Source organism: Phyllostomus discolor, chromosome 2 (assembly GCF_004126475.2).
Source record: "Phyllostomus discolor isolate MPI-MPIP mPhyDis1 chromosome 2, mPhyDis1.pri.v3, whole genome shotgun sequence".
Lineage (NCBI taxonomy): Eukaryota > Metazoa > Chordata > Mammalia > Chiroptera > Phyllostomidae > Phyllostomus > Phyllostomus discolor.
The window spans coordinates 46214535-46238307 of NC_040904.2; positions in this window are offsets into that span (position 1 = coordinate 46214535).

Below are 23773 nucleotides of genomic sequence, written 5' to 3' on the forward strand. Positions count from 1 at the left end.
ATCAATCTCTAAGTTCGTTCGGACATTGCCTGAAATCCAGCATATCCTTCCTGAAGCCTCCTCTACCATCCCCACAAGCAGCTATAATTAATTCCTTTCATGTTGTTTCAGAGAGTATACCCCACAGTCAGGCTCTTTCAAAATCAGAATGGCCCCATGTGTCTCCAAGTCAGCTCCGCACCCCCAAGTCTGCACCTGGCAGGCTGCCTGCCTTCCTCCCGCTCACACCTCTGTCTGGTGTCTGTCCCCACACTCAGTGGGAGACCACAGGACCTCCCCTTGCCATCCCTCCACCAGTTCCAACAGCTCATTTGAGGTCAGCTGGTTCAGCATACGTTCGTACAGGGCTATACATCAAGTGATAAAATAAGGTCCAGAGACACCGCTTTTAAAAAGTTGTCCATATAACAGGTCTCCTGGGAGAACATCTTTTCTTTCTTATATGCCTGTGGCCCTGAGTCAGTCTCAAGCCAAATTAAAATCCCACAATGCTTCAACCTCCAAATTAATTTCTTTTGAATAATAAAACTCTATGGAGCACCTACCATGTTCCCAGGCCTAGATGGGTGTGGTGGAGAACACCAGTGATTCAGCTGGGTCTTCCATCAACGAATCACAGGGACCCGTGATGTGGGAGTGAGCAGGGTGGGGCACCATTGGGTGCACATCTCGGAACAGCGGGGAAGAGAATGAGGCCCAGTGTGGGGACATTTGCTTTCTCCTGGGCTCCACAGTTAGCCTCGGAGCTGGGTGTAGAATCCTGTTCCTTGAACTCTTTGGCCAGGTCTTTGCCATTCCACCATGAAAGGGCAACTTTCCAGACTAATGACCCAAAGGAGCGATGTGGGCTGAATGGCGGACTATGTTGAACTGGAAGGTACAGACCCCTCTAAGTGATGACTGCTACCTCTTATCCTTTCATGCCTCATCCAACTTCCTCACCCACTGGGCAGGACCCTTAGCTGCACTTGGCACTATGCAGGAGGGGCAAGAGGAGGGTGAGTAAAGTCAGGTTATCCTTAAGCCAGCCCCTTATTTCTGCTTGGTAAAAAGCCCTAAAATTGGAGTTTGTTTAAACCTTTTTTGCATGGCCTAGCCAACAGGCATAAGAATTGCCTTGGACATTTCTTAAAATGTGGATTCCTGGATCCTCCCTGGAGATTCTAAGCCAGAACCAAATGGTTCTGATGTGGCCGCTACCCGGGTTGGTGACAGCCACTGGGGAGGGAACAGAGCACTGAGCTGGTCTCTGAGAGACGGGTGATGTGGAGCTGCTGGGGTGAATGTGCTGTGTGACTTCATCCCTCCATGTGATGTTACATAAGGACGTTCAATGGGATAAGCCCAGGGGACCCTCCAGTTCTGTCGTCCAGGGTGGCGTTATTCACCAAACACCGGACATTCGGCCCCCGTGGCTTCACTAAGCAGGCAGACACAGAGTGACTGGGGATGTTGACCACACTTAAATCCAGCTGTGTGGAGTCCCTTGGACAATACTTTCTCTTGCCAGTGAACCCGGCCAGTTGGAACACCCTCTACCCACTGACAACTTTTCAACATGTGTCCTTCCCAGAGGCCCTGAGAGCAGAGCCCAGCCGAGGGGCCTATCTGTCTAGGGGGACTGGGTCCTCCAGATTCAGACATTGTCCTCTTCTTTTTCCCACTGATGTGTCTCGATGCTGAGGATGTTCATTCATACCCCTAAGAGGGGACCAGCCCGTAGACACGTGATCTTCCAAGGGGTGGGAGAAGGAGTGGTTCTGGGGCAGTTACTGTAAACCTGAGATGTGGGGCAGCCCTGCCTCTCCCTTTTGAGCCCAGAGGCACCATGGAGGTGAGAGAAGCTTTGGGGTCAGACCTGAGTTCTAATCCTGGCTCTGCCACTTACCTGCTGTGGGTAATACAAGCAACTCCATTTCTTTGAGCCTCAGTGTTGCCTCATCTAAAAAACATGAAATGGGAATAACCAAGGTTGTTATTTGCAGGGTTTCAGTGAGAATGGAATCTGATCACATACATGGAACCCTGGACACTTAGAAGGGGCTCAGTAATCCTCACCCCTCACTCCTGCAGCTCTTTCCGGCTGCCACCCTCTGCTTGGGGGAAGCTGTCCCTGCCTGTCTCTCCAGCTTAGAAGTCCTCAAGATAGAGTGGAGGTGGCAGGAGGATGCCTTCCCTCTAACATTATTTAAAACTATTCAAAACAAAGCAACTCTGAGGAAACAAAGAAGCAACTCTGAGGAAACAAAGGGAAGTGAACAAAACAAATGTAAATCCACACAATGAAATGCGCATTGCAGTTCCTACAAGAGCTTCTGATAACTGTGCCCCACAGTTCTCAGGGATAATAGGGCCTACTGGAGCTGTGGATGCCTCTAGCTGCAAATGGAAGCCTTGTCCTTCCTAGGGGTCCTCCCTAGGGGTCCTCCGCTGCTACTGCCCTGTTTTCTCAGCCTAGGAGTTGCCTGAGTTGGAGGCACAGACAGTGCTCCACTTGCCAAGATCAGCTTTGCAGCTCCCCCCTGGCTCCTGGCCCAACCCACACAACCCTTTCCCACACCCCCAACCCTCTGGTGGCCCCTAAAAGGACAAGAGCTATAGCCCCGCCTGCACAGAGCTGCACAAAGTCTGTCACGACTCTGGGCTCAGGGTGACTGGTTCTCACTTGGGTGGGTGTGGGACACAGCAGCGAGAGGTTGACGGCACTGCCTTTTCTGCACCTGGGCCAGGCCCTGCGTGGGCTGCTGGGGACACGGAACCGAGAGAAGGACAGTGACATAATCCTGGAATCCCTGGCTCACAGCCAACCACCTGGACTCAGTGCCTGGAGGGCTGAGGGTTTGGTAGGGAGGCCCTGCAGAGCAGCCCCCTCACAGGCCGAGCTGGTTAGAGCAAAGCCCTGACAAACTTGGGACGACTGGAGATGGGCCCCGACCCATAGCTGACTGAGACTGAGGGAAGAGTAAAATCCTCAGCTGCCCAGTTCTTCCAGCCAGACAAGCAGGAGTTAACACCTGCTTGTGTGCACCGAAAGGGTTAATTAAGTAAGGCCTCCTGGGCCTGAGAAGGTAGCAAAGATCTGCTCTGGGATCTGAAAAATTTGCCAATGAGTGATAGAGGGAGCTGAGGGTGCTTAAGTGAGGCTCCACCTGTGGAAGAAGGATTTGCCATAATTAGGGACAACTCAGGACAGAACTAGAATGAGGGGGTAGAAGGTTCAGAGAGAATGGTCCACTATACACAGCCATTAACAATGGAGCAAGCACTGAATTGAGGTTTTTGGAGGGATGATCCATTTTGACGTTTGAAGCAAGATTCCCCAAGTGACATATGTCAATGGGCATGATGCCAGTTATGCAGCCTGGTAAGCCCAGGCTGCAACATTTTGAGCAGGCTACTCATGCACAAGGGTAGTCTGTCTGAACACACACAGGAAGTATGGGTTTCCCAGTCAGAATATAAAAACCAGAATCTCCAGGAGTAAACTTCTGGACCCCTGTCTTTGAACCTGAACTCTCAGAGCTTATTTGGAATTGGACCTGCTCTCAGCTCGCAGGCATCAGTTTGCAGTCAAGGCCTGGCAACTGGTGCTCTGCCCGGGTTCTGTCTGAGCCTGAGAGCATGCTGCTGGATCACAGGGGTGCAGTCCAGTCTCCACCGATGGAGGCACAGGTTCTGTCAGAAGAGGTGATGCTGTGTCATCACACCACTGCAGAGGTTCCGGATCTTTTTGTGTCAGACCCCGGTCCAGTGGGTCCAGTTGCCCATTCAACCCAACCCCATCCTGTCTGAATACACTGTTTATGGTGCCCTATCTAGGAGGCCTAATTATCTGTAAACAGAAGGAATCCCACAAAGGAACACACCAAATGGTGTTTCCTGCCCATTTCTTATGTGTCGTTGTTTTTCCTTGTCTCTTGGCTGGAGTTTGCCCTCTTATAACCTAAAAAAAAAATTGGCCCTAAATGCAACCCTCCAGATCTGCCATATCTTTCCATAATTCCAGACAAGGACATCTAGTTTAGACCAGACATAGGGAGAGAAGCTGTTTGTACATTGGAAACAACCAAAAGAGAGAACAACACATTTATTGCACTCACAGCTTCACATCATCTAATTTATCCCTCATAGCAATGCTTTTAGACGGGCTACATTCTGTGATCTTTTTGGATCAAATACCTGTAGCGGGATATGGACCTTCAATTTGCTTTGATAAAACACCTGGATTTGTTTGGACTTCTTTGCTGCACTGGAAGGTCTCATTTAGTTTTCCCCAGGATGGGATGAAATGTGTTCCAGCCCCTGCAGAAGGTGGCCGTGTTCTCCTAACACCGATCCTCTGTGCCTTCAAAGAAGGAGGTCCTGGTTTCCTTGATTTATTTTTAAATTGCTAAGGATTTTTGTTTTTGAAAGAGAGAGAGGGAGAGAGAGAAAGAGAAGGAATAAGAAAGAGAAATGTCAATGTGAGAGAGGAATATTGATCGGCTGCCCCTCATTTGTGCCCTGATTGGGGACCCAACCTGCAACCCAGGCCAGGAATCAAATGTGTCCTGACCAGGAATCAAACCTGTGATTCTTTACTTTTCAAGACAATGCCCAACCAACTGAGCCACACTGGCTAGGGCTAAATTACTAGTGATTTGAACTCCAGTTTTTATAGATGGGGTAGATGTTTGCTGTTTTATGTGTATGTTCACTTAGGCTCTCCAGCATCCTTTTCCTATTGAAAAATAAAATACCTCAGTGTCTTTTGGGGGAGTAACTCTGCCCTCCCCTCAACTGTGTGCAGATTGGTGTGTTTTGCCCCCATTCCAGGAAACTCTCTTCATCAGATCCCTCCTCTGTCACTACAGTACAGCCCAGGAAGTGGGCCTGTGACCTATGGCCAACCAAGCAGACTCTCCCCTGGGGCCTTGAATGTTGAGCAGAGTAACGCCAGGATGCAACGCCGACTGTCAAGTACCCCTTGTGCTGGTTCCTGTTCTGCTTCCAGGCTGTCTTTGAACTCCTTACTACTTCCATGAGCTCCCTGATAACTTCCCAATAAATTTCCTTTGATGCTTAGATTGTGTTTTATGACAGCCAAAACCAAGGATGACTCCCTTCTCTGGTATTATTTTGATTCTTTATAATAAGCAACACGATGAAGAATCAAGTCAACAAGAGACCAAAAATTTGACCTTCTACTGCCTCCCTTTCTTCTTCTAAGACATCACTGCTTAGTGAATGGGCTGAGAGAAGAACTGCTTCAATAGGCACATTCCAGTAAGTGCTGAGAAGCCAGATCTGACAGCTCACAATCCACCCTCCTTGTTCCCATAAGTGGCACCTTCACATCCTCTGCAATGGGCCTAACCCAACTCCCGTGTAGCCTTGAGGTGAAAGGGAGCATCACTTCAGATGCCAACCAATGACAACCTTAGGGTGACACCTGGTCGCTGCTGTGAATCATTATTCTTTTCTCATTTGGCCTCATCTATGAGAACACCATGTATACAGCCCCAGGATGACTGAAAGTCCAGAAAGGATGTGGACCTTCCAAGAGCCTAGAAGCTCTTGTGCACAGACTCAGAAGCTGAACTGAGCTCTCTAGAGAAGCAATTGCTATGTGAGTGGGATGTGGAGTCCCTGACTCCCCATGTTCATCAGAAAATGACTCAAGAGCCAATGGGGTGATGTGACTCCTGATAAGCTCATCCAATCTGGAGACTCATTCAGTGATGCCTGGAATGTTGGGACAGCTCTGCACCCTCCACTGAGGCCATCGACTCCAGAAGATGGAGGGAAATCAGAACTGAACCGAGAGAAGATTCAGGTCGGGTGGGAGAGTGAAGTGGGCAGCTGGCCAAGGCAGCGTCACATACAATGGGAAATGAAATTTTTTTTTCTGTATCAGATAAAACTAAAACTCATGGGCAGAAGTCTCAGGACAGCAGACTTGGATTGGAATAAGGAAAATCTTTTAAACAGAGCAATGCAGCAGCAAAGTGGGCAGCCTGAGGAAGGTTCTCAAGAAAGTGGACAAGAGTGTGACCTCATTGGGCAGCCACCTGGGTCAAGTCCCAGGTCTATTACTTAACAGTTGGGTGAACTTGGCATGTTTCTTAACTTTTCTGTCCTCATCTGTAAAATGAAGGAAATAATGGCACCTACCTCATGGGGCTATTTTAGGGCTAGGAGTCAATGTTTGTAATGGGCACTGAATAGTGCCTGACATATGCACACACTTATGTTAAGTGCTGGGTAGTCACTAGAATTATTACTGCTAGGTAGTGAGACATCATTACCAGAAGCAGTCAAACTGGACTGGATGACGAGTGTCAGGGATGTTAGAGGTCATTCCTGCACTGGCTGGAAGATTGGACCAAACCATGGTGCAGAGAATGGAGCAGGCGCTTTTGTGGAGGAGAGTCCCAGCCTCACAGGTAGATCCAGGCCAGAACAGAGATTGCTTCTTGAAAATCCCCTTGGAGACCATCTGATCATCCCTTCCCTGTGCCCCTCAGCATGCTGGTTTGTTCTGGCTCCTGGGACAGGCTGCTGCTCCACCCTGGGCAAGTATGGAAGGCATTTTCCCCTTATCTGGGGCTGGTCATGCTCCAGTACCCCTATCCATCCTGCTCTGTCCTATATATGCCCTTAGTGCCTGCAGAATGCCGCAGGGGATATCCATTGTCTCGATACCTCCCGAGACAGGACTTGTATGTAAGTTCCCTTAATAAACTCTTGATAAAATGATGGAGTTGTCAGCCTCTTCATACAGTCTCTTGGCCCTGGAAAGTTTTGCATAACAGCTTTGGTGGCAGATGGCTCTGGGTTTTATGTCACACAGCTACCACTGTGACTTTGGACGGACCACAAAGTCTCCTGGTCTCAGCTTTCACATCCGTGAACGAGGCTGGTAGTGCTCCCTCCGCAGCACTGTCCCAGGATTAAAAAACCCTGTGTACAGATATCAGTCTTGTTACTTGGACAGTTTTTGTATTTTTAAAATCTCAAAGAACTATAATACTTAAGATACGTAAAGAACAATCACCTGTGAATAGTCTGTGGCACATAATGACGGCTGTCTTCTTTGTGCTCCTCACCTGCTGGGAGGGGCAGAATGCATGATTCTGCTGTCCTCTCCCCTCCCCGAAAGCTCCGTGGCTGCCTGACACCAGAGCTGGTCTTTTTTTTTTTTTTTTTTTGTGAGTGCCCTTTCCTTTCAGGCAGCTTGGCGTGACTCACCCTTCTTTGCAATTAACTGTGATGTTCTGCTGGAGGCTTCCATTACAAATGATGAGCATAGTCGCTGTAGCCTAAACAGGGTCTGGCTGGTGGATTGTTTTACCTTGGGCTATACCACCAGAGAGACAGAAGATGGGCCCCTGGGAATGTGGTGACAGGCCTGCCTCTCTCCTGCTGCCCAGTTTTGTCCCCAACCCAGTTCCTGTGACATAGTCAGTCCCAAGACCGGGCCTGTACACTTATACGGGCTCACTGGCACCTGGCTGGGTGGCAGAAGCCAGGAAGCTAGGCTGATGAGGGAAGCTGGCAAGGAGAGAAATGCTCTTTGTTCTCTTGGAGTTTGCCTTCCATTTAATGCAGGATGCTTTAACTGAACACCTACTCTGTGCCAGGCACACCAGGGATCAGACACAGATTTGAAGCAGTCCTCACTTTGGAGAAGCTTAGAATTTAACTAGGAGAGGGAGGCAGATCCGTGGATAGTCCTAAGCCTCTCTGATGGGACAGAGCACTGCTGTATAAGTAGAAGAGAGACTCTCCAACCAAAGGGGCCCTAGAATGGCCCTGATACAGTTGCCACTTGTTGAGTACCTATTAAGTGCAGAGTGTCTCCCCTATCTGATTTAATCCACACAACTCCATGAGGAATGGGATTGCTATTGCTCCTATTTTACTGATGAAGAAACTGAGGTTCTGAAAGGGGAAATAGCTTCCCAAAGTCACCTAGGCAGTAAGAGATACATTCAGGACAAGATTCTTAGTTCAAAACCCCTTTTCCAAAAGGCCAGGCTGTGTACTTCTTAGAGGAGGCTGAATTTGACCTGGGCCTGAGAGAACGCTGATATTTTAGGCAGCTCTAGGGGTAGGGTGTTCCTCCAGCCTCCCTGTTTTTAAGTACAAACTGCCTGCCCTGGGCCCCTCTGCTTTCCACAAGGGGCTGATAAAGTCTCAGCCAGGCTTAGGGAAGGGCCCTTCTAGTTTCTCTGTCCAGCCCCCACCTGTGATTCTTCCCTAAATAAAGAACCTCACTGTCAATCCAAACAGTACAGCCTGTCCACTGGAACCAACAACCAAATTGATTTAGCACCTGCTGGGAGCTATTACTCGGTTAGGCACCATTAATGACCCATTCAACTCTCTAACTAGTCAGGCACAAACATATCCCTTGTTACCTCGAGGCAAATTTGTTCTTGCCTCAAACGTGGCATTTTAGACGATCACTTCTGGAAAATTGTAACGAGTTTGAGTACCTCTTCTTATAGATCCCATACTGAGGTTCGGAGGGGAAGGGGTGGGCCTGGGGGCTTCAAAAAAGGACAGCAGAGGTGACATTGTCTTCTTTGTGCTCTTCACCTGTGGGGAGGGGCAGAGCTAAGACCCGCAGAGCCCGCTGAGGTAGGTGTGTGGTCTGATTGTGCTGTCACACTTCATCCTCATCTTATCCCCGATGAGAGGGCTCTCTGCACCCCATTTTCAGGTGAGAAATCTGATAAGCTGAGGGGTGGTGGGACATACCCAAGGTCATATGTGAAGAAGCCTTCTGGCTGTCTCCAAAACCCCACCTCAGAGAGGAAGGAGGCAGCCATTTCTTCCCCATGCCTTTTGGGGCTTGCAAAACAGGCTTAGGTTTGGTATGGACCCAGGAAGCCTAGGGCCCAGTGTCTCCTGCTCAAAGGGGCCCCCCTGACATTGGACCTCCCCAGTGGGGGGAGATCTGAGCTGCCTGACATGACCAGCCTTGGGCAGGCACAAAGTGACACACAGAAGGCTGTGGAAAGTATACTTACATTTCTTGCTTTGTTCCTGGATGACTCATGTAGCCCCCATAACAAAATTAATGTCTTTTCTAGCACCAGAAAATTGTATTTCCTTCTTTTAAAAAAATCACAATCAGCCTGCAAATGGCCCTGGCTTATCCTGGAGGCATGGAGCCATCCTGTGGCCACTTCCCTGGACAGGCTGGGAGCTGAGAGCAGGGCCGCTGTGGGAGGCCTCCCGGAGGCTGTCGCTAAGTCCTGTGCTCTGCTTCTGGCCAGACCTCCTGCTCCCCTGGTAACACTTTATCACACCGGCATCACCTCAGGACTGATGTTCCGAGTGTGAGCAAGTGCTCTGAGAGCCCCCATCATGCTCCTTACTGGGGGCCTCCCTGAGGGGGCCAGTTTACTCCCCTCTCATGCTGCAGCTCCAGGGCCCACTCTGGGGGCCTCTCTGCCTCTTCCATACCCCAGGTAGCATCGGCCCCCTTCCTTCGAGGCCTCACTATCTCTGTATACAGGTCCCTTGCAATAATAATAAATGGCAGCCAACATTTATGTAGTATTTACTATGTGTCTAATAGAATCACTGTTCTAAGATATACTTGATCCCCATGGTTTGTTACCCTTAGTCAGACATGGTCTGACATATTAAAAGAAAAATCCCAGAAATAAAAAATGTATAAGTTTTCAGTTGCACACTGTTCAGAGTGGTGTGACGAGTCTCACACCGTCCCGCCCAGAATTCGAGTCACCTTTGTCCATTGCACTCATGCTATGCAGCTGCCCACTCTCAGTCACTTAGTGGTGGTTGCTGTCATCAGATCAACTGTGGCAGTACTGCAGTGCTGTCTCCAAGCAGCCCTTGCTTACTTAGCAATGGCCCCGGAGGGTGAGAGCAGTGATGCTGGTGCTCAGGATATGCCAGAGAAAAGCCATAAAATGCTTCCTTTCAGTGAAAATGTGAGTGCAGTAAGGTATTTTGAGACATCACATTCATATAATTTTAAGTACAGTATATTATTATAATTTTTCTTCTTTTATTAGTTATTGTTAATCTTTCACTGTATCTAATCTATAAATTAAACTTTGTCAATGGCATGAATGTATAGGAAAAAAGAGAGTATATATAGGGTCACTGTTGTCTGTGGTTTCATGCATCCACTTGGAACATTTCCCCTCTGTGGATAAAAATGACTAGTGTGTATGTGTATGTGCATACAAGTATATATAACATATATATATATATATAAGTGTATGTGTATGTATGTACACACATTTGGCCTTCATGATCCTGTGAAACAGGCTTGGTTTCCCCATCTGTGGAATGCAGATGATGATGATGCTTATCACCACCGTGCCCTCCAGCCTCCAGCACCCTCACCCCTCTTCCTAACCACTGTGCTCTCCAGCCTCCAGCACCCTCACCCCTCTTCCTAAGCACTGTTCCCTCCAGCCTCCAGCACCCTCACCCCTCTTCCTAAGCACTGTCCCCTCCAGCCTCCAGCACCCTCACTCCTCATTTTACCTGCTAACTCCTCAGGGCCCCCTTTATTCTGTGGTCTCCTTGAGGACAGTGTTATGTCTTCTTCATCCAAGTGAGTCTGTGCTCCAGCTCGGCTCAGGATCTAGGCCACAGCGGGGCTTCACATAGGGCTGCTGAAAGAATGCATCCTGTCTGCCGCCCCGGGCAATAACACTTCCTTGGGCTCACAGGCTTCTTCGTGCCTCCTGTGTTTTCAGTTCACCCACAATGTGCCCCTGGCTCTGTCCTCTGTACCCAAGGATGTTTGGTGCTGCTTCCAGCCCTGGCTCTGCCTCTCTGTTTGGGACTTAGTACTTCATCCTATGAGGGTCAGAGGATACAGTGGATGCAGACAAGTACGCACCCCATTCCTAAGTTCAAGTTTTGTTTGCCTTTCAAAGTCACTGTGTATATATACTCACATGCTAAAAACTGAGGGGTTGGACATCTACTTCAAATCTGGCACTGTTCCAGGGGCTGAGAAGACACTGGCAAACAAGAACAAGTCCCAGCCCCACAGCACTTATGTTCTAGTGGGGAGACAGACTACACCCAAACAGAAACTGAGTACGTGAGGTGATGCCAAGTGGTGTAGGTGCTGTGAAGAAGCAAGCAGGGGAAGGGCAGAGAGAGGTGGGGTGGTCAAGGTTTCCCTGAGAATATAACAGAGCAGAGACCTGACAAAGTGGGGGAGACAGACTGATATCTGCAGGAAGAAGGTTCCAGGCAGGAGGAGCAGCATGTGCCAAGCTCTGTGGTGGGCTCATGTGCTGACGGATGGAGGGAGAGCAAGGAGCCACTGTGGGGGGAGCAGAGAGGGAGGGCAACTGTGGATGCAGATCACAGATTTTTGTGGGCCATTGAGGGGATTCGGCATTGGCCATAGTCTGTAAGAGTGGCTTTAACAAAATACTACAGACTACGTAGCTTACAAACAATAGACATTTATTTCTCACAGTTCTGGAGGCTGGAAGTCTAAGATGAGGGTGCCAACATGGTTGAATGAAAGTCTTCCCCTGGACTGCAGACTTCTCATTGTGTCCTCAGTTGGTGGAAGAGGCAAGGGGGCCCAGTGGGGTCTCTTTCATGAGAACACTAATCAGAATCTGGAGGGCTCCACCTACGTACCTTCCAAAGGCCCCACCTTCTAATACCATCACACTGGGCACTGGGATGTCAACAAATGAATGTGTGGCTGGGGGTTTCAATAGTTCAGACCACAGCAGGGTTTTATTCCAAGGATGTTGGACACTCCAGAAGGGGCTGGCACAATATGACCCATGATTTTAAAATGTGAAAGCATGGGTTTCTGTGTGTGAGACCACCCTCAGCTACTGAGATCAGTAATGATGTTTGGGGTTTACAAGTAGTCTTTCTGTTATGGCTGCTATTTCTCAATAGTGCCCTTCCTTCACAGCCCACATTGCATCTCCATGGAGTTGAATTAGAATTTACAATCCAAGAAGAAATACAACCAAATAAACAATTGCAGTGCTGCTGATTCAAGCTGCAGTGGGGCAACGTAGGTAGCTGTGGGAGCAGAAAAGGGTCTACTCAGTCAGACAAGGGCTTTATCAGCTGGAATGTCAGGGATGCCTTCCAGATGAGGTAGCAAATGACATGAAACCTGAAGGATAAGCAGCAGTTGGCCAGGAAATGTGAGGTCCAGACAGGTGAAACCATATATACACGCAGAGGAATCCTGATGCTACTGTGGCAATGGTTTGGTCTGTACCCTGATTCCCTCACCCCTTGTCCTTCAGTATCCACCTTGCTGAATCCAAGCCTGGCTGAACTTGGCTGTAGAAATTTGCCACCACTGGTTCCAACACAAATTCACACTCTAATCCCATCTGTACACTTGGCCACTCAGTCTTCCTTTCCTTGATAATGAACTTCCCACCACATTCTCAGCAGCACATTCTCCAGACTTCTGTCCTCTTCCTGCCCCCTTCACTCGCCAAGGGTGGCCTGACCTCATATAATGAAGTGAACTCCCAGGTCCTTGCTATGATCTTCACCTCAGAGAATGTTTGCATCTTTAGCCCTCATGAAACAATCAGATGGTATGTTAATGGAGGACTTTACATGGAGAGAGAAAGCTGCCACCACCTGACCTCCACTGTTCCACTTTAAAGGCATCACCGAGAATGGGCAAGATCACTAAGAATGGGAGAACCAAGGTATGGGTGTCTTGATGAGATGAGACATGCAGTGGATGGCACCTCACCTGCACGTGAAAATCACTGGGGGAGTTTTAGCAAATACTAATGCCTGTAGCCTATCCCTACCAGTTATGATTTAAAAGGTATGGGGTATAGCCTACACATGGACATTTTTAAAGTGCCCCAGCTGATTCCAATGAACAGCAAGATTGCAACCACTGCCACGTGAAGCTCAAAATTCTACCAGTAAAACACAAAGTACATCCTTGAACTTTGCTTGCCCCCATAAAAGTTGATCTTAATCAAGCCACTGAAGTTAATCTCTAGTAAAATAAATTTCTGGGGCTAGAGAAACAAGTTAAGTGACACTGTGAGGAAGCAACCAGACAAATCCAGAAGGTGACTCATTCTGCTAAGCAACTGACTCATTTCATTTTTTTCAGTAATCCAATGGCTTAAAAAAGGGGGAGAAGAAAATGTTCCAGATTAAAAAACTTTGAAAATATGACAACAAAATGCAGTGCATAAATGCACTTTGGATCTTGAATTGAACAGGTCACTTTTTACACAACTGGGGAAACTTGATTGTGGAATAGAATTAGAAACTTTTGAAGAGTGAATGACTATGTTAGTTCTGTAATTACATTGAGATAATATAAGACATGTTTTTAAAAAATATATTGTATGGATTATGCTATTATAGTTGTCCCAAATTTTCCTCCTTTGCCCCTCTTCACCTGGTACCCCCATTCCTTTCAGCAATCCCTCCCTTAGTTCATGTCCCTGGGTCATGAATACAAGTTCTTTGGCTTTTCCATTTCCTATACTGTTCTTAACATCCCCCTGTTTATTTTGCACCTACCAATTTGTGCTTCATAATCTCTGCACCTTTCCCCCTCTCCTCTCCCTGCACCCTCCCAACTGATAACCCTCCAAATGATCTCCATAACTATGATTCTGTTTCTGTTCTGCTTGTTTGCTTAGTTTGTTCTTTGGGTTCAGTTATTGATAGTTATGAATTTATGCCATTTTAATGTTCATCATTTTTATCTTCTTTTTATATAATTCCCTTTAGCATTTCATATAATAATGGCTTGGTGACAATGAACTCTTTTAGTTTTACCTTGTCTGGGAAGCACTTTATTTGCCCTTCCATTCTAAATGATGGCTTTTCTGGATAGAGTAATCTAGGTTATAGGTCCTTGCTTTTCACCACTTTGAGTACTTCTTGTCAGTCCCTTCTGACTGCAAAGTTTCTTTTGAGAAATCAGCTGAAAGTCTTATGGGAACTCCTTTGTAAGTAACTATCTGTTTTTCTCTGGCTGCTTTTAAGATTCTCCCTTTAACCTTTGGCATTTTAATTATGATGTGTCTTGGTGTGGCCCTCTTTGCATTCATCTTGTTTGGGACTCTCTGTTCTTCCTAGACTTGCATGTCCATTTCCTTCACCAAATTAGGGAAGTTTTCTTTCATTATTTTTTCAAATAAGTTTTCAATTTCCTGCTCTTTTTCTTCTCTTTCTGGCACCCTTATGGTTTGGATGTTGGTAGGTTTAAAGATGTCCCAGAGGTTTCTAAGCCTATCCTTGTTTTTTTTTTAATTCTTTTTTCTTCTTGCTATTCTGATTGAGTGCATTTCCTTCCTTATGTTCCAATTATTGATTTGATTCTCAGTTTCATCTACTCCACTGTTGGTTCCCTGTAGATTTTTCTTTATTAACACTTCATGCAACATTCATTTCTGCCTGGATATTTTTTATGTTGTTGAAGTACCCAGTGAGTTCAGGAGCATCCTGATAACCAGTGTTTGGAACTGTACATCTCATAGGTTGCTTATCTTAATTTTGTTCAGTTCTTTTTTCTAGAGTTTTGTTTGTTCTTTCACTTATCTCCTCTATATGGCAGCATATGGCAGGGCAACAAACAATATGCCCTGCCATATTGTTTGTTTCTGTGTATTAGGTAGAGCTGCTTTGACTCCCTGTCTTAGTGGTGTGGCCTGCTCTAGAAAAGTGAACCTGTTGAGTGGGGCAGAACCTTAGGTATTTGCCATGGCAGGGCAACCGATGTCACTGCTCTGTTGCTCTGTGTGTGGGAGCGCTTGGAGAGGGGACAATGTCACTGCCTGTCCTCTGGAATTTGCCCAGGAGGAAGCTGTCTCCCAGCACTTGCCCTGATGCCAGTCATTTCGATTTCTCCCTGTATACCACTGTTGTCCTTCCAGCTGTTGCCCTGGTGCTGAGTCCAAGAGGGAGTTAAAGTTCTAAGTCTATTGCAGGCCCTTTGAGTGGAGACACTTGAGAATTCTGCAGTTTCTTCTGCTGTCCAACCCCCACTGGTTTTTACAGCCAGAAGTTATGAGGACTTATCTTCCTGGCACTGGAATGCTGAACTGGGTGGTCTGGTCTGGGGCTGGGATCCCTTGCTGCTGAGGTATCCCTCCCAATTTTTATCCACCACACGTGGATGTGGGGCCACCCATTCCCATCTCCATGCCTTTCCACACCACTCTGAATCTCCATCCCTCTCTGCCCTTCTCCGTTCTTCTTTGTCCCTTGCCATGCCTCTCCTCACGTCTCCGCACCTCTGCCACTCCTACCTGAATGTGGCTTCTTTAAATCCTTGGTTGTCAGATTCCACACAGCTGGATTTTCTGACAATTCTGGGTGATATTTGTTTGGTAGTCTAGTTGTATTTTTTGCTATAGTTGTGCATGTAGGCAAGGCCTATTTACTTAGGCCTCCATCTCTTGACCAGACTCTCAAGAAAAGTTTTAATTACTATGTCTATTAGGTGTAAAAGGATGAAATTATAGGTGATCTGGGATTTCTTTTAAAATATTTCAACAACAACAACAACAACAAAAAGAATAGATGAAGCAAGTGTGACAAAATTTTAGGAATTATGAAATTGGGTGAGAGTTTATGGGTAGTCATTTTTTAATCTCTTTACTTTTGTCTATGTTTGAAAATTTTATAATACAGTTTTTTAAAAAAGGTGAACTGCTTTTCTTTGGCAGTATCAAATATCATTGTCATTCGTATTATTACATTTGTTCCCTTGTTCCACCTTCATGATAACCAGCAGCAGCATTAACACCAGCTGAGTGAGCCCTGGTATTGTGCCGAGCACTGCAATTCCCATCCTGGTCCAATAAGGTAGGTGCTATTATCCTCACTGCACAGAGAAACAACTGAAATCCATAGATTGTCATTTTTCAAGGTCACAGAACTAGTAAGTAGCAATCATGATTAGAAGCTGGATATAAAAGCCCCTTGCCTTTATCACTAAGCCCTACTATTATCTTCCTTCCGCCTTCCTCCTCTCATCTTCTGTCTGCTTTTTCACCATCTCTTTCCCCCTCTGCCTCCTCTGCTTCTCTTTCCTGAAAGGACACACACTTCAACCCTTCTGTAGCAGTCAGTTTTTTCTCCTTTTCTTCCCTCTGTTACACCACAGGGAGAAATCATCTACACTTGACCTCCTTCACCCTGACCTGACTCGTTCCCTAGTCTCTTATGCACTGACTTCTACAACCCCCAGGTCCACAGAAGATTTCATGAATAAACCTGGAGAATGTTTTCCACTTCATTCAGTCTTCCTGCAGAATGTGACCCACTGTCATGCTCTTTCCTTCTTGGAGCACTGTCCCCTGACCTGCCAAGACAGGTAACTTCTCTGATAACTTCTCTGCCTTCTTTGGCTCCTCATTCTCCTTTTACAAGTGCAATGTCACTTTTCACAATGCACTAAGAGTCTGATCTGCATTATCTGCATGAGTATTTGTCAAACTGGGGCCCTAGGACCAGCTTCACAATCACCTGGGGTAGATGTTAAAAACTCAGACCCCAGGACCCACTCAGACATGCTGAATTGGACTCTCAAATTCTAGTATTTTCATTTAAAAAGTATGTTCTCCAGGATATTCTTACATCCCTAGAGTAACCATGCTTTTCCAGTGGCCTATCCTTTCCAAGGCTTCCACCTGCCATTGGCCAGCCAATTATTCTGAACACTGCAAATTTATTAGAGTCTCAGGCTTCTCTCCTACCAGTCACGTAGTCTCAAAACTCCAACTTCATTTCCTAGTCCAGCCTCTTCCCCATGTCCCACATGAGGTCAGTTGCTCCATCCTGATTATTTTTATTCTGAACTGTTTCTTGCACACATACTCCCTCCTTGTCCCAGTGAGCCCCACTGCCCCTCCTTTCATGGAACTCTCATCCTCTCTCACCTGGCCCATTGCATTTATTTTCTGAGAGGCTCCTTTTTCCCAATCCCCCAGAGTCTCCTCCATCTTCCCAGTCTCCCTCCAAACTGCTGCAAGGGCACTCAAAACAAAGCACTGATCTAATTGTGTGGATTTCCCCATCCCACAATATGCAGTGGTTCCCTACTGCCTACAGAGCAAAATGGACATCCTTCCAAGATCTAACCTCCTCCAACCTTTCCAATCTTATCTTCTATTTAGATAAAAAAAATGATCAAAACTAAAATCACTCTTTGTTCTCCACATGTACCTATGCTTTGCTCATGAGGCCTCTTCTGCCAAGGATACTTCCTTCCTCCATCTTGGAGGTTGAAATCCTATCTTCTGTGGCAGCTGGTAAACCATGTGTGTTTCCTGGTCATCCTGCCCTTGTGTGATACCCTCCATTTGGATCTTGGCTGGCCAATAGAATGCAGTAAGAGTGACATTACATGGCTCCCAAGGTTAGATCATAAGAAGGTTTGCAGCTTCCCTGTTGGTCTTGTGGAATGATGCTCTGAGGGAAGTCAGCTTCCTATAAGAAGTTCAACTACCCTGAGTTTGCCATGCTGATGGAGCCCAGCTGGCCGAGGTGGAGAAACTGGGAAGAGATAGACTCTACCAACCCAGGCTTTTCCTGCCATCTCAGACCAGGTGCTAGGGGAATGATGTAACTTAGATGCCAAGCCCAGCTGAGTTTTTGGATGACTCCAGCCCAAGCTGCAACCTAAATGCAACCCCATAGGAAACCTCAAATGAGAATTCTGAGACAGCCCAGTCAACCCACAGAAATGAGAAAATACTAGGTTTGTCCAGAAAAACTCCAGCCATTGTAAATATAACTAGAATGTTTTGCACAACATTGATTTAACCTGGCAGCCAAGGAGAGTGGACTGGAACATGAATGTGTGACCAATGATGACTTCACTGTACTATTCAGTGGGGGCAGTAGATGCCATTGAGTGAGCGTGAGTACTGTGTGACTGTTGCATTCAAAATGATTGAGCAAGTACGGCAATGAATCTGCATCAAATTTTGTGATAAGCTCAAACATTCCTCCATGGAAACTATTCAAATGATTCAGAAGGCCACAGCTATGGGCAACTAGTGACTGGCAGCTTCATCATGACAACACCCCTGCTCATGCATCATGTCTCGTGCAGAGGATTTTTGAGAAATATCAAATCACTCAGTGGGGGCTGAGTGACTCAGCCCCTCTACAGCTCCGATTGGGTGCCTTGCAGATTCTAGCTTTTCCTGAAACTAAAGTAACCTTTGGAAGGGAAGAGATTTCAGACTGTCAATAAGATTCAGGAAAATGCAATGAAGAAGGTGATGGCAATTGGGAGAACCATGTGAGGTCCCAACATGCCTACTTTGAAGGGGACGAAGGCATCATTGTCTTATGTAAATGTTTCTTGTATCTTGTATCTTCTTTAATAAATGTCTCTATTTTTCACAGGACATGGCTCAACACCTTCTGGACAGACCTTGTGTAATCAATTGTTGTTTTAAGCCGCTAAGTTTTGGAGTGGTTTGTAACACAATAATAGATATCTGGAACAACTTGCTTCTAAGTGCAGCTCAAATAGCCACTGCTCAGTGCAGAGAACCCTGAGCCCTTGGAATGAGCACATTGCCCTCTTCCATATGCTCCTGCAGCTCTTGGTGTCTATTGGAGATGAGATTTATCACAGTCTGACACACAACTTAATTAGCAAGGGCGAAGATTGTGCCTCACTCATCTATAAGACTCTGGTGGCAACCACAGTTCATGATACCGAGTAGATGCTCAGATAAGGTTTGCTGAAAATAATTGATTTCCTTTTTCTTCTCCAGTCCTTCAAGGCAGACAGGCAGGCTAAAGACACAGAGAGTCAAGGACCTCAGAGTGCACAGCATTGACTAGCAACTTTGAATGTGCCTAATCAGTCATATAAAGCTTTCCAATCCAGAATGAAGGAAAACCTTTGAGACAATTTTTAAAATCTGAACTGAAGAGAGATGGATGAAGCTAGAAGCTACTATAATTCCTTGCTCACTGAAAACAAACACTGTGGACCTACACTGTCAGTGCCAATAGCACATTTACCCAGCTCTCTAGAAGGTGCCTGCAGGTTCTGGGTGGGAGGAGTCTAGTTCACGAGAGATATCAGGAACACCCAGGACATCCACCATGGGTCTAGTGGAGATGGACCCTGCATTCACAGTTTGCTGGGCAATACCAGTCCAGGTCTTTTAACTATTGTTGAGCCTCAGAAACAGAGAGCCATCAAAGCCCTCTTGAAGGCAAGGAATAGATCTTCTATGTCACCACTGTCCCTTTCAAAATACACTCCCTGCCCAGGCCATTTGGTTCAGTTGGTTGGAGCTTCATCTGGTATACCAAAAGTCTGTGGGCTCAATTCCTTGTCAGGACATATATCTAGGTTTCAGGTTTGATTTCTGGTCAGGGTGTATATGGGAGGCAACCAATAGATGTTTTTCTCTCACATTGGTGTTTCTCTCACTCTTTCTTTTTTCTCTAAAATCAAGAAACAGACTTCCAGTCAAAATGGAGAGTAGGTAAATACAGCTTGCCTCCTTGCACAACCACAGCAAAAATTACAACTAAACTACAAAACAATTATCACCCAGAATTGTCAGAAAATTGAACTGTATGGAAGTCCAACAACCAAGGAGTTAAAGAAGTCATATTCATTCATATGAGTAGGAGGAGCAGAGATGCAGATACTCAGAATGGGTGGTCCCACACCCACATATGGTAAATAAAAGTTGGGAGGGATATCTTACAAGCAAGGGATCCCAGCCCCGCACCAGACCACCCAGACCAAGGCTCCAGTGCCAGGAAGATAAGTCACCATAACTACTAGCTGTAAAACTAGTGGGGGTTGGGGTAATGGAAGAAACTGTGAAAATCTCAGGAGTCTTTTCTAAAAGGGCTTGCATGGACTTAGGACTTACACAGACTCACTCCTTCTGGTTTCCAGCTCTGGAGCAGCAGCTTGAAGAGCACCTGTTGCTTATGGGGAGAAACTGAAGTGTCTGGCAACAGGGTGAGTGGTGGGGGCAGCTTCCTTCTGGACAAAACTCCAGAGGTCAGGTAGTGGCCATTGTCCCTTTTCTGAGCCCTCCCCCATGCAGAGCCACAGTGGCTCCACCATATGTGAGATTCCATCAACCCGGTTCACACAGGTTACCCATCCCAGGTGATTACCTAAGTCCCCACACCATCCAACTTATGGTGCAATTTTCTACATTAGGCCAAGCTACTAAGACAGAAAGTCAAAATAGCTCTATTTGATTAATAGCTTCTATACACAGACGCAAACACAGGAAGGCTGCCAAATCGAGGAGACAAAGAAATAGGGCCCAAAGGAAAGAACAGAACAAAACTCCAGAAAAAGAACTAAACAAAATGGAGATAAGCAATCTATCAGAAGCAGAATTCAAAATACTGGTTATTAGGATACTCAAGGAACTCATTGGGTACTTCAACAGCATAAAAAAGACCCAGACAGAGATAAAGGTAACACTAAGTGAACTAAAGAAAAATTTATAGGGAATCAACAGTGGAGTGGATGAAGCTGAGAATCAAACCAGTGATTTGGAACATGAGAAAAATACATCAGAACAGCAAGAAGAAAAAAGAATCCAAAAGAATAAGGATAGGGTAAGAAGTCTTTGGAACAACTTCAAATATACCAAAATTTGAACCATAGAGGTGCTAGATGGAGAAGACAAAGAGCAAGAAATTGAACACTTATTTGAAAAAATAATGAAAGAAAACGTCCATAATTTGGTGGAGGAAATAAATGTACAAGTCCAGGAAGCACAGAGAATCACAAATAAGATGCGCACAAAGAGGACCACACCAAGACACATCATAATTAAAATGGCAAAGGTTAAAGATAAAGAGAGAGTCTTAAAAGCAGCCAGAGAAAAACAGATAGTTACGTACAAAGGAATTCCCTTAAGACTGTCAGCTGATTTCTTAAAAGAAGCTTTGCAGGCAGAAGGGACTGGCAAGAAGCATTCAAAGTGACAAAAAGCAAGGACCTACAACCTAGATTACTCTATCCAGAAAAGCTATCATTTAGAATGGAAGGGCAGACAAAGTGCTTCCCAGACAAGGCAAAGCTAAAGGAGTTCATCATCACAAAGTGATTGTTATATGAAATGTTAAAGGGACTTAATTAAGAAAAAGAAGATCAATACTCTGAACTCTAAAATAGCAATAGATCCACAAGTATCAAATGTTGAATTTAAAAAACAAACTAAGCAAACAAGCAGAGCAGAAAAAGAACATAGATATGGGGATCATTTGGAAGGTTATCTGTTGGGAGGGGTAAGGGGGTTAGTGGGTGTGGTGGACTCTGGCCAGCCGAGTTCTGCCTTGTTGTGGCTGAAAGAGAAAATAAATTTACAGGTGACAGCAATCCTGTGGAGAAAAAGGGAACTGCATGGCTACTCTCTCCAGGGGAGAGAGAACCTATGAGTGCCTTGGCCACTCTCTCAAAAGGAGAGCACCCGACCCTTGCCTAGACAGGCTTTTATTGTTTTTCCTAGGGCTTACATCAAAGAAAGATTTATTATCTATTACATATAATATTGTTGTCTACATTTTAGGTACAATCAAGGAAATGAAAATAACATGCAGAGGGGAATGGTGGCGAGCTGATTAGCTCTGTCCTTGGGTGAATTCACACAGGCTTTGGGAATTACTTTGAAGCTAGACGATGAACATTTGTTATTTTAGACCAGGGTGATGGAGTTTTAGCAAGAGCAAACCATAACAATCAGTATGCATTCTCTAGGCCTGATTCCCACAGGAAAACTCAATTTGAAGGTCTGGCTCCTGCCCACCACCTCGCTTCTGTAGGTTTTCCATACAGGGTTGAGTCACATTTGCCAGACTGAAACAAACTGGTCCCCTACAATGGGGGAAAAGATGAAGGGATTAAGAAGTACAAATTGGTAGGTACAAAATAGGCAGGAGGATGTTAAGAACAGTATAGGAAATGGAGTAACCAAAAGACTTATATGCATGACGCATGGACACGAACTAAGGTGGGTATTGCTGGAGGGAATTGGAGGTATTGAGTGGAGGTGGGCAAAGGGGAAAAACTGGGACAACAGTAATAACATAATCAATAAAATATATAAAAATCAAATCAAATAAACAAATCAATAAACATAATCAGGTGAAGTTTTAAACACACACACACACACACACACACACACATACTCCCAAACCTCTCTCTGATCACCTTCATTCTCTTCCCATTAAACAAGCATTTTCTGAGCCCTATTTTGCCAAACATTTTTAAGTATGTTCTATGCAAATTGTAGCTGTCACATTATGCAAATGAAAACAGTGTCTACTCTGTTATAGGATAGGATTCTAAATCTTGTATGTGACATGTGGTGAGGATCTTTCCAGGATTTGGCTTGTTACATCAGTCCTTCTCCATCTTAGCTGCATATTAGAATCCTGGAAAGTTCTGAAAAAAAAAAACAAAAAAACAAACCTATGTCTGGGTGCCATCCTAGAGCAATTAAATCAGAATCTCTGGACATCAGATCTAGGCATAATGTTTTTTAAAGTCCCCAAGTGATTCTAATGTGCACCAGTGATGATATTGTTCTTGCAGACCATAAACATTGGTAAGGTCTGGCATTCCAGGCAAGCTCAGCCAGTTTCCCCAGTCCTGTTTCTCATTCTGGCTACAAGTTACCTTTTTGTAAAGTATGGCCTGTCCCAATAGGACAAGATGAAGCTGTCATCAAGAAAGCCATAACTGACTTCAGAGCATCCACATTTCATGAGTTCATTTCTCTGTCATTGAACATTGATTTACTGTCCAACTATAAAGTATGTTTTTTGCAACAACCTTGAATACTATAGAATGAGAAAATATCACACTCTTAGATGACAAAGCAGAATTTTCTCCCTTCTATGATTGCAGGTGCATAAAAATGTCTTTTTTTAAATTCTGAAAATGAAAGCACAAAATGATCATAATTAGGGTATTGAATGATTTTTTCTTTTCTTTCCAAACCTCTTATATATTGTTCATCATACTTTTAAAACTTAAAATAAAAATCCCCTAAGTCTGCATATTCGGATTCATTTTTAAAGAGATTGCCTTCAACTGACAATCAGAATGAAGACATACTGTGCAACTGAGACAAGTCTCACTCCCTCTCTGGGCCTGGGTTGCCCATCTGCAGGTCACACCAGGAGAGTTTCAAGGCCTCTCACTGCACCTCACTCTAACTCCAAGCTCTCACGATGCTATTTCTATGAGATTAGTTAAGCAAATATATTATCTAATATGCTGTCTTTGGTGAGGAGTCAGGGCCAAGCAGGCTCAGAGCTAAGCCTGGTTCACCTCCTTACCTACTGAGCACACCCCACCCACAGCTCTGCCCTTGCCTCTGCCCACACCGTGCCTTCCTGCATGCCAACTTCCCTCTGTGGTCCCCTTCGCCCACTCACAACTGCAAGCCTCCTTCCGGGCCGCCCCCACACACTGAGCAGTTTGCCAGTTAATATACATCAAGCTGCCACATTCAAACAGCTCTGAGAGTCCCATCTGTTCTCAGGAACATTCCAGCTAGAAGGACCACCCACCATCAGCATCACACAGGCCAGCTCAAGAGGGTCCTTCTGAGTGCTGAGCACTGGAGGCGGGAGTTCCCCATTCCGCCCAGCAGGGTTTGGCCAGAGAGAGTATGAGGCAGGTGCATCTGGTCACCTCACTGGACTAAAGGCCCCATATTGCATCTAATAAGAAATTCCTTCTCACTTTGGGAGCCTTTGTGGGTCAAGGGCCATCCTGAGC